At 54.1% G+C, this 9,221-nt stretch overlaps 1 protein-coding gene across 1 annotated transcript in view; it reads right to left on the reverse strand.

Moving 5' to 3' along the window:
* AGPAT3 (1-acylglycerol-3-phosphate O-acyltransferase 3) overlaps positions 1–9,221 on the reverse strand; it is a 110,107-nt gene that overhangs the window by 67,411 nt on the left and 33,475 nt on the right. The window contains exon 2 of the mRNA XM_032276741.1: positions 8,736–8,798. The gene's annotated coding sequence lies outside the window, so the exon portion shown is untranslated. The remainder of the gene's footprint in view (positions 1–8,735; positions 8,799–9,221) is intronic.

Genomic DNA, 9,221 nt, shown 5'->3' on the forward strand with positions numbered 1-9,221 from the left:
TCCTGAGCAGCTGGGATTACAGGCACGCGCCACCATGCCCGGCTAATTTTTTGTATTTTTAATAGAGACGGGGTTTCACCATGTTGACCAGGATGGTCTCGATCTCTTGACTTCGTGATCCACCCGCCTAGGCCTCCCAAAGTGCTGGGATTACAGGTGTGGGCCACCGCGCCCGGCCCAACAATTTTTAAGAATGTAAAGAGCCCATAAGTTTGAGAACCACTGCTTTTCATATGACTATGAAGGCAAAAGTTTCTTTAAAATTTAGCAAACAGAGCTAGCAGCATATTAAAAAGTCAACACATACATGATGACCAAGTGGATCTGTTTCACGAATGCAAGGATGGTTTGCTGCGAGGAAACTGACTAACAAAATTCATCTGATTTTTTAACAAGAAGCCTTGACAGGCAACACAATAAAATTCAACCCTGCTTTCCAGTAAAATCACTCAGTAAAGCAGGGGCCAGTGCAAAATATTATACATCCTCATTGTGTGTCTCCCCAAAGGGGACACACTCACTACTATTCCGGTGAGGTTTTCATTCACAGGCCACCGTGAGCATTTCACTCGCTGGGCAAATACTAGAGGTACCACGGTATACATCAGGGACAGGCAGAGTTCCCTTTAGTGAAAGGCCAGCCTCACGCTCACACACTAATGGAATAGTCACAATAAATATACAATTCCAAACTGACTCCAGCCAGGACTTTACCAAATCATGACCACATTTGGTTTATCCCAGGACACAGGAACTAATTTACTATAGAAAACCAATTAACGGGACTATTGACAAAAAGTGATAGAAGGAGAGAAGCGACAGGATTGCTGCATTTAGTCTCAGGAAAGGCAGGTGCTGAAGTCCACGGCCACGTACCACTGATTAAGAAAGAAGTCAGCATGAGGCCCTGCTCCTCAGGACACTCCCTGCAGCCACTGGCATGGGGCGGGTAAAAGAGAGAAATAAAGATTAGAAAGAACAGAGCAAGTTTTCATCATTTGTACGTGACACGATCATCTGCACAGAAAATCCACAAGTTCCTGGCCGTAGCCAGAGCACCCCTGGCACCCACGGGGGCGGGCTGCCATCCTTGCCAGGTCTGCCCCGTGGCCAGTAGCTTCCTCAGGAGAAATTCATCCTCACTGGGAGGGGTGAGGAAGGGAGGCAAGGCCACACTAGGAAGGAGACGTGGCTCACACGAGCCCCACCTTTTGCTTGCAAGCCAGGCTTGCCCCGTGGCCCCGGCATTGCCCTCTGCCACTCTGGCGGGCTGGGCTGAAGACGTGCAGTTGTCCCCTCCAGCTCAGGCCTGTGGGTTGCCGTGGACATGCCTCCTGATTCCAATTCACATGGAAGTGACGAGGAGGACACTTGGGGCAATGCCCAAGCCGAGCCTGTGAGGACTAAGATACCTCCAGGCTCCCTGTGCCACCAAGCCCGTGAGTCCATGGAGGTCCACCAGGACCCCCGACGTAAAGCCAGACCAACGCGGCAAGACGTGCTAGGGCCTGACCCGGCAGCTCCAGGGGCAGCTTTGCTTTGAATTCCATTCACCAAGAGGTAAGGGGGTACCAGGCAGGCAGTGTCTGAGAAAAGACACAGCAGCCTCGTGGCCAGGCACGGTCAGAAGAAGGCCACTGGCCCGCTCTCTGCTGCCCTGCACTTCAGAGGACTTCAGGGGAGCTGCCAGCTAGTGAAAGCAGGCAACCCGGTGAATACAACATGCAGAAATGTGCATGCTCAGAATCTTTACCTGTGTTCCAACAGGAGGACCCCCGGCAGGACGCTCGAGAGCACAGCGACTCCACAGTGGAAAAGGAGTCTGCAGCCCCGGCCATGGAGCGCCCAGGGCCTCCTCGCCACCTTTTGAACTCAGGAACAGCACCAGACAAAGACAGAAGCAGTAGGCAGGAGGCAAAGTCCGCCTTCCAGCAAGGCGGCATCTGGGCCAGGCGGGGCCGACCGGAGGCCAGGGAGCTGCGAGGGCCAGCGTCGCACCCTTCCCAGACAGGCCTCACTGCGCTGGACAGGACAGGCCGCGTCTGACCCCGCCCAGCCCCAGGATATAGGAGACAAGAGCGCAGTTCTAGGACAGTTTCCAAACCACAGGTACACATTTCCAGTCTTGAAAGCACACTCTGGTTCCGGTAGACTGATAATCAACTGTGCTCTGACGCCGTCACACAGAGTTCTTATCATGCACATGTGTGTGTGTCCATATGCATCTCCTTAGAACATGCATAAAAAAAGGAAGGCCTTCTTTAAATGATGTAGATCTATGTGTGGTGAAAGTTTCCCAAAACAAGTCAAAATCAGATTACGCAGAGAGATGTCATGACATGTCAATGCATTTTTGGAAACTCTGTGTGTGTGTATGTTCTTATGTGTATTTTTTATAAACTCTAGAAGGATAAGCCACAAAGCACTTATAGTGGTTCTCTCCAGGAAAAAGAGTGAGATTTGGGATGGAGTAAAGAATGCAATTTTAATTATTTATTAGATTTGGCTCTGTGTTTAATTTTCATAAGCATGTATTACTTTTGTAATGAAGATGTAAACATCAAATGGAAAACTTGCATGCACATTAACCTCCAACCCTCTGTCTCTGTGGTGGTTGGAATAGCACAGTCTTGTCTTGAACACTGATGAGATTTGTTTCTCCTAAGAAAAAAGCTTCCCTTGCAGGATATCTGACTTCACAAGACACAGCTCAGCAGATCAAAGTCTGAACCCTTTGCTCTCCCCTCGTATACATCACACATCAGAGCCAAAGATAATTCCACCACCTGCAGTCCCCATGGGCATACGGCACGCTGGCTTCCTCTTGCTTCCAGGGGGAAGGCCGGCCCTCCCCTCCACCCGTCCTTCACCTCACAGTGTTAGGACCCGAGACCACTGCTGGCAGTACGAGCGGCCACAGCTGCTGGGAGACACCTGTGCTCCACTCCACTTCCTTAGGGCATCGGCCACCAATCTCTGCAGCCTAGCACCCTCTCATGGGCGCAGGACCAGCCTGGCACAAACCCTCAGCTGCCATCAGGGCCAAACAGGCATTCCCCAGAAAGAGCCCAGGAATGCAGAGGGGGGCCGTCTCCATCCGCCTCTGTTCTCCATGTCCCAGAGGTGGGTGTGAGTCACACCCTGCAGGCTCCCCTCGCTCGAGAATGCATGAACTGGGGGATCCCAGCCACAGGTCACGCTCTGGGTGTTCACACCACACACCGGCCTCACTTCTCCGGGACGTGTCCTGAGTCTCCTACACTCCCAGCCCAGGGTGCCCTGGGGGTACGAAGCACGGACCTGGGGGCTTACTCCTCAACCCCACCGTCTCCACGATAAGCCCTGGGCCCCCCTCCCCGCCCCCACCCCGGGGTTAGCATTCAGGTAGACCCTGCAGGAAGGTGAATAATGCTCAGGATGGGAGCCCAGGGCTCCCTCACGGCTCCCCCTGAAGCTGAGAACAAAGCCCCATCCAGTGGCTCCTCGGAGATCTAAAGCCAGCCTGCAGGCCTGGGAGCCAGGCTCTGTCGCAAGGAGGGCAGAGCGAGGAGGGACAAGACCTGGGACGAATACGACGGGAAGGCACTGTCCCGATCCCTTTCGTTACCCAAGAAAGACTCAAGTACACTTTAAAATCCTCTTAAAACGTGTCTGGAAAGTGAGTGGTCCACGCCCGCAATGATGGGGATGCGGACAAAGGGGCCTGTGGCTTCTGAGGAAGCCACCCCAAGCGATGTCAGAGGATCGGCCAGTGGGGCCCTCGAAGCACCCAGGCCTGGGAGGAGCCTTTCCTGAAGTTGGAAGAAGTTCCTTATCAGGCAACGTTTGTCATACAAAGAAAAAACAGCAAATAAAAACTAAAACGAAAGAACGAAGTCCCACTGAGCTGAGGCCCGGCTGCTCTCGGGTCCTTCCCACTGGCCCCTCTCTCCAGGGCAGGGCTGGCTGTGATGGACGCACTGGAGGACCTGGGAGCAGAAGACTCAGGCCAACCTCGGAGCACAGCAGGGGCATCGGGACCGTGTGAGCTGAGCCTAAGCCTGAATCCTCATCCAAAAAATGTAAACAACACAGGGAGGGAAGGAAACGAAGGACTTCTGCAGCCTGGAGCTGGCAGGGCACCATGCTGACACGGCACAGGCTTTGATCTCGCCCTCGCCAGCCAGTGTCCTCTGCAATTAGCCTTTTCCTAAAGAACCCAATGGCTTTAAGAGCTGCGGACGCTCCACAGTCCTGAACCCGAAGCTGGAGGCCATAGGTCCCCTCTCGTCCTCCTGGTGCTGCCCCACGGGCACCTGCCCCACTCCCCCAACCCCACACCCTTACCTTCTGTCTACCCAAGAGCTGGGCTCCTGCCCATTTCACAGACCAGTCACCAAGGCCCAGGAAAGCAAATGCTGCGTTATGAATCATGCAGCGAGTCATACACAGCGGGCTCCATAACCTCCCAGCCTGCACGCTCCCTGCTGGGACACCTCCTCTGTGATGGAGAGGGGTGGGGCTGGACGCACAGGTCAGGCTGGCAGGTGGCCGTGTGTGAACACGGCTGGTATTGCACTCAGGACAGCCCTTCCTTCCCCGCAGTCCTCAGGGCCAGGGGTGACCAGCCCCAACAAAGTTGCCAGCTCTAGATGTCACCAAATTCACTTCAAGCCCTGGTACCTTGTGCTTTAGGGCACAAGTGAAGCTTGCCAAGTGCCTCATACACACCTTGGAAATCTCACTCCAGCTTTGGGACACAAACGCATTTTTCCCATATAATTTAGGCTCTGAAGCATTGAGGTCTTCCAGCACACAGAACGCAAAAGCGCCCCCGGGGTGCCCGAGCCAGCGCCCTCCTCCCAAGATAGCCGTGCCTGTGCTCTGCAGTTACGGGGGCACGCTCCTATGTGGATGGAAACTGTTCTGTCCCCAGGTCTCCAGCACAGGGAGCCGTGTGACAGAGCGGGTGTGCGAACACCCAGGCAGGGGAAGTGACAAACGTGGTGCTTTAACATGGTATTGGTCTGCTGGGGTTTCGGGTTTGGGTGTTGTTGCTTTTTAAGTCTGCTGCTTTGTAGAAGCTCGTATTTTCACAGAGGGAGTCAGACAAAACTGAAAATGTAAGCTCTTGTGACACTTCCATGGTGAGGTTTATGGGAAAGTGTAACAGATACAGAGAAGGGCACAAATCTTCAGTGAGCGGCTGGACGAAATTCCACAGATGGTCCACTCTGACCAGCACCCAGACCAAGAAATGAATCCCACCATTTTCAGAGGCCAAGGCAGGTGGATCGCTTGAGCCCAGGAGTTCAAGACCAGCCTGGGCAACACGGCAAAACCCCGTCTCTACAAAAAATAAAAAATAATTAACCGGGTGTGGTGGCACATGCCTGTGGTCCCAGCTACTGGGAGGCTGAGGTGGGAGGACCACTGGAGCCCAGGAGAGTTGAAGGCTGAAGTGAGCTGAGATCATGCCACTGAAGTCCAGCCTGGGAAACAGAGCATGACCTTGAGGAAGGAAGGAAGGAAGGAAGGAAGGGAGGAAGGGAGGGAGGGAGGGAGGGAGGGAGGGAGGTGGGCGAGGGGGGGAGGGGAGGGAGGATGAGAGAGGAAGAAAGGGAGAGAGAAAGAAAGAAAGAAAAAAACAGCCCCTGGGCCTCCTTTGCCTCCTGCTCCCCCGCCCCCCAGGTCTGCCTGCCTCTGAGCTGCACACACATGAGCCTTGCACACGTGCTGACCCACTGCGCTGCTTCCAACCAGCATACGGGTGTAAGCTTGCCCAGGCAGAGGGGGCTGTCTCCACGCACCTCATCCCATGCTGCTCCCTGGGCAGATACACGGCAACATGTCCACCCAGAGTCCACCTCCTCAGGGCACACGGGCCTGATGAACACAGCTCCCACGACGCTCTCAGGCCTGGCTGTGGGTTCACGCCCCAGAGGGGAGCTGCTGGGTCACAAGCCATGGGTTTGCTCCACTTTAGAAGTTATGGTCCAAGAGTTTTCCAACAGGAAGAGGTCAAGTCACAGCTGCCACAAGGAACAAGCCCCCCATCACGCCGCCTCCCACCTCCTTAGCAGCGCGGGTCCCATCTGCCTCGTTGGTTTTAGCCAATCCACTGACTGTGTAGTGATACAACATTTCTGGTTTTAAAAGTTCCTTTCTCTGATAGCCAACTAGGTTACATGCCTTTTCAGGTGTTTATTAGATATTGGACACCTTTTGAGAGGTGCTGGTGCAAGTCGCAAGCAAATGTTTTACTATAGATTTCATTATTAATGCCACCAGCCTGGGTGGGGGGCTCGTTTGTTGAGTTTTGCAATCTTTCCTGCCTCCCAAAAGTGCCACGTGGTATACCATAACTGACGGTCACCCGGTTTTGTGAGTGTTGTTACTCGTGCTGAAAGCTTGGTTGTAAATCTGATTCAGGTTGTTCTGCAGCTTACTAGACCCCAAAGACCCGACGTGTCCAACCTGCCCTTCTTCCCATTCTTTTTTCCCAGACCTCAGTTGTTACAGAACCATGATGTCCCTGTCCCCAGAAAGGGTACAACGGAAATCAAGCCGATGTCCATCCTTATCTTCTTGAAATGTCCTCTTACTGGGAGAGGTCTGCTGATGCCTGGCACACCTTGGCCAGTTTCTCCCCTAAAAGAAAAACCTCCCCCGGGCACCACACACTGCACTTCACAGATCCGAAGTCCCCGCCCCCCCAGCCCTTGCTGGGCCGTGGTCACTGCAGAAGCCCATGCCCACCTCTCAGCCCGGAGTACAGCCCAACAATGGCCAAAGGAAACGTGGAAGAATGGGGATGTGGGAGCTCAGCCAGGGGATACAAGATAAGTCAAGTTTCTTTGTCACAGAATGGCAATTTGCAAAAATTTAACAGTTTAAGCCACAGGCAAAGTATTAAATCAACAATGAGCAAAAGCAGCAAGTAAACGTGTGAATTCAGAATGTTGGAGAGGCGAGCTCCAAGTGCCAGTCAGCTGGGGGCGGCCTCTGTGTCTAACCACTCAAATAAGTACTCTTTTTTTTATTGCATTTTAGGTTTTGGGGTACATGTGAAGAACATGCAAGATTGTTGCATAGGTACACACGTGGCAGTGTGATTTGCTGCCTTCCTCCCCATCACCTATATTTGGCATTTCTCCCCATGCGATCTCCCCAACTCTCCACCCCCCACTGTCCCTCCCCTATTTCCCCCCAACAGACCCTAGTGTGTAGTGGTCCCCTCCCTGCCATCAAAAACGATGAGTTTGTGTCAAATAAGTAGTCTTAATAAATACTCGGGTGCAGTGGCTCACGCCTGTAATCCCAGCACTTTTGGGGGCCCAGGGGGGACAGATCATGAGGTCAAGAGATCGAGACCATCCCCACCAGCAAGGTGAAATCCCATCTCCTCTAAAAATATAAAAATTAGCTGGGCATGGTGGTGTGTGCCTATAGTCCCAGCTACTCAGGAGGCTGAGGAAGGAGAATCGCTTGAACCCTGGAGGCAGAGGTTGCGGTGAGCCGAGATCGTGCCACTGCACTCCAGCCTGGGTGACAGAATGAGACTCCATCTCAAACAAACAAACAAAAAAAGAGACGCTAAACATAGTCACTTTAATTTGAAAACGAAGGAAGCATTCAGCACCCAGCCCACATGGTCAGCGACGCTGTCTGAGGTCAGCCGTGACTGCACCTTCAAAAGCCCGAGCTTGGTGTTGGTCACTTCAGCCCTGCTCACGTTTACCTGCTCATGTTTGTGTTTATCAAATGGTAGCTTTCGACACCCCCTGTGTGTGATGATGACACAGGAGGCTTAGCCTGCCTCCCAAGAGCGGGGCCTGCGAGTTTCACCTGGGAGCCTCGGAACACCAGGGATGGGATTTGCTCTCCACTGACAGCATCTGGAGGAGAGACACCTCCCAGGTCCAAAGCAACCACAGCAGGAGAAGGACTCGGGATCCAGGCCCACCTGGAAGAGACCTGCAGCCTGATCAGCCACAGCAGCAGGCCTGGGAACAGGCATGGGACCCATGGGAGCAGTGGGCAGGAACCCTACAAGGACCGGCCATGGGAGCAGGGAGGAGCTGCCCCATCCCTGGGCCCACCACCTGGTGACTGAATAGCCGGGCAACTCTGTGTGTCAGCCAAACCCAGGGCTTCGGAGGAGAGCGGACCCCAGGAACAGGGCAGCAAGCCCGTTTTCCACAGTGGAAAAGGAGTCAGAACAGAGCACTGCCCCCCAGGAGCATGGAGGAGCTGCCCATCCCTGGGCCCACCCGGTGACTGAACAGCCTCAGCCGGACAGCTCCCCACGGGGACCGTGCAGCTGACCCCAGGCCCCATGTCTGCCCTGGACTGCTAACAGAGCCAGGGCAGCCCTGTAAGGTGACCCCCATGCCCTCTGTGCCCTGGTAGGCACCTCAGTCCAGCGGCATTTATAGCTCAGCCCCTCTGAGCTCAGCTCATCCCTCACAGGAAGAGAACAAAGTCACCTGAACTTTATCGTCTGGGTTTTGGACAAATGAGAAGAGATTATAATAAATATTCTGTTGGCCATAACAAAGCTTAAAATATATTCCGCTTTAAGAAAAAGTAATCAACAAGGCATCAAGGGCCAAACTGGACGGACAGAGAGAGAGAGAGAGAGAGAGAGAGAGAGAGAGAGAGAGAGAGACACACACACACACACACACACACACACACACACACACACACACACACACGGCGCCCTGCCGTCGGGCAGCCTTGCTGCCACTCACCAAGGCACAAGGTCAGCAGAGCCAGCGGGAGCAGCTGTCCTCAGGGCTTCCAGTTGGACCAGCCTGAAAGTGAAAGGCACACATATCAACGTGCTTGTGCAGGACTGGAAAGGCGCGTGACCAAACACATGCAGCCACTTTATGACCCGAAAGGCTGCCTGTCAGGGAAACTGACAGGCACACATTAGCATCCTTTCCCGAACAACCAAACACTCTGCAACTTACACATCAGGGTCAAGGTTATTCAGGGCGTTGCTGGCACACTGCTTCCCACTGCCTGGCCAGGAGGCCCAGCAGATGGCTCATAATGAACAGTCCCCGAGCCGCCAGAGGCCACACCCCAGGAAGGACAGGGGAAAGCCACCCAGCCCCCTGCAGGCTCTCAGAACAGGGGGGCCAGCTCACGCCCTCCAGATGCCGCAAATCCTGCAACAGCTAAGCCAGCCTCCCGTGCGCTCCCGCTCCTCCCCAAAGCCCCGCCAGCCT

The sequence above is a fragment of the Sapajus apella genome, unplaced genomic scaffold (genome assembly GCF_009761245.1).
Source record: "Sapajus apella isolate SASKATOON/1434 unplaced genomic scaffold, GSC_monkey_1.0 scaffold8, whole genome shotgun sequence".
Taxonomy (NCBI): domain Eukaryota; kingdom Metazoa; phylum Chordata; class Mammalia; order Primates; family Cebidae; genus Sapajus; species Sapajus apella.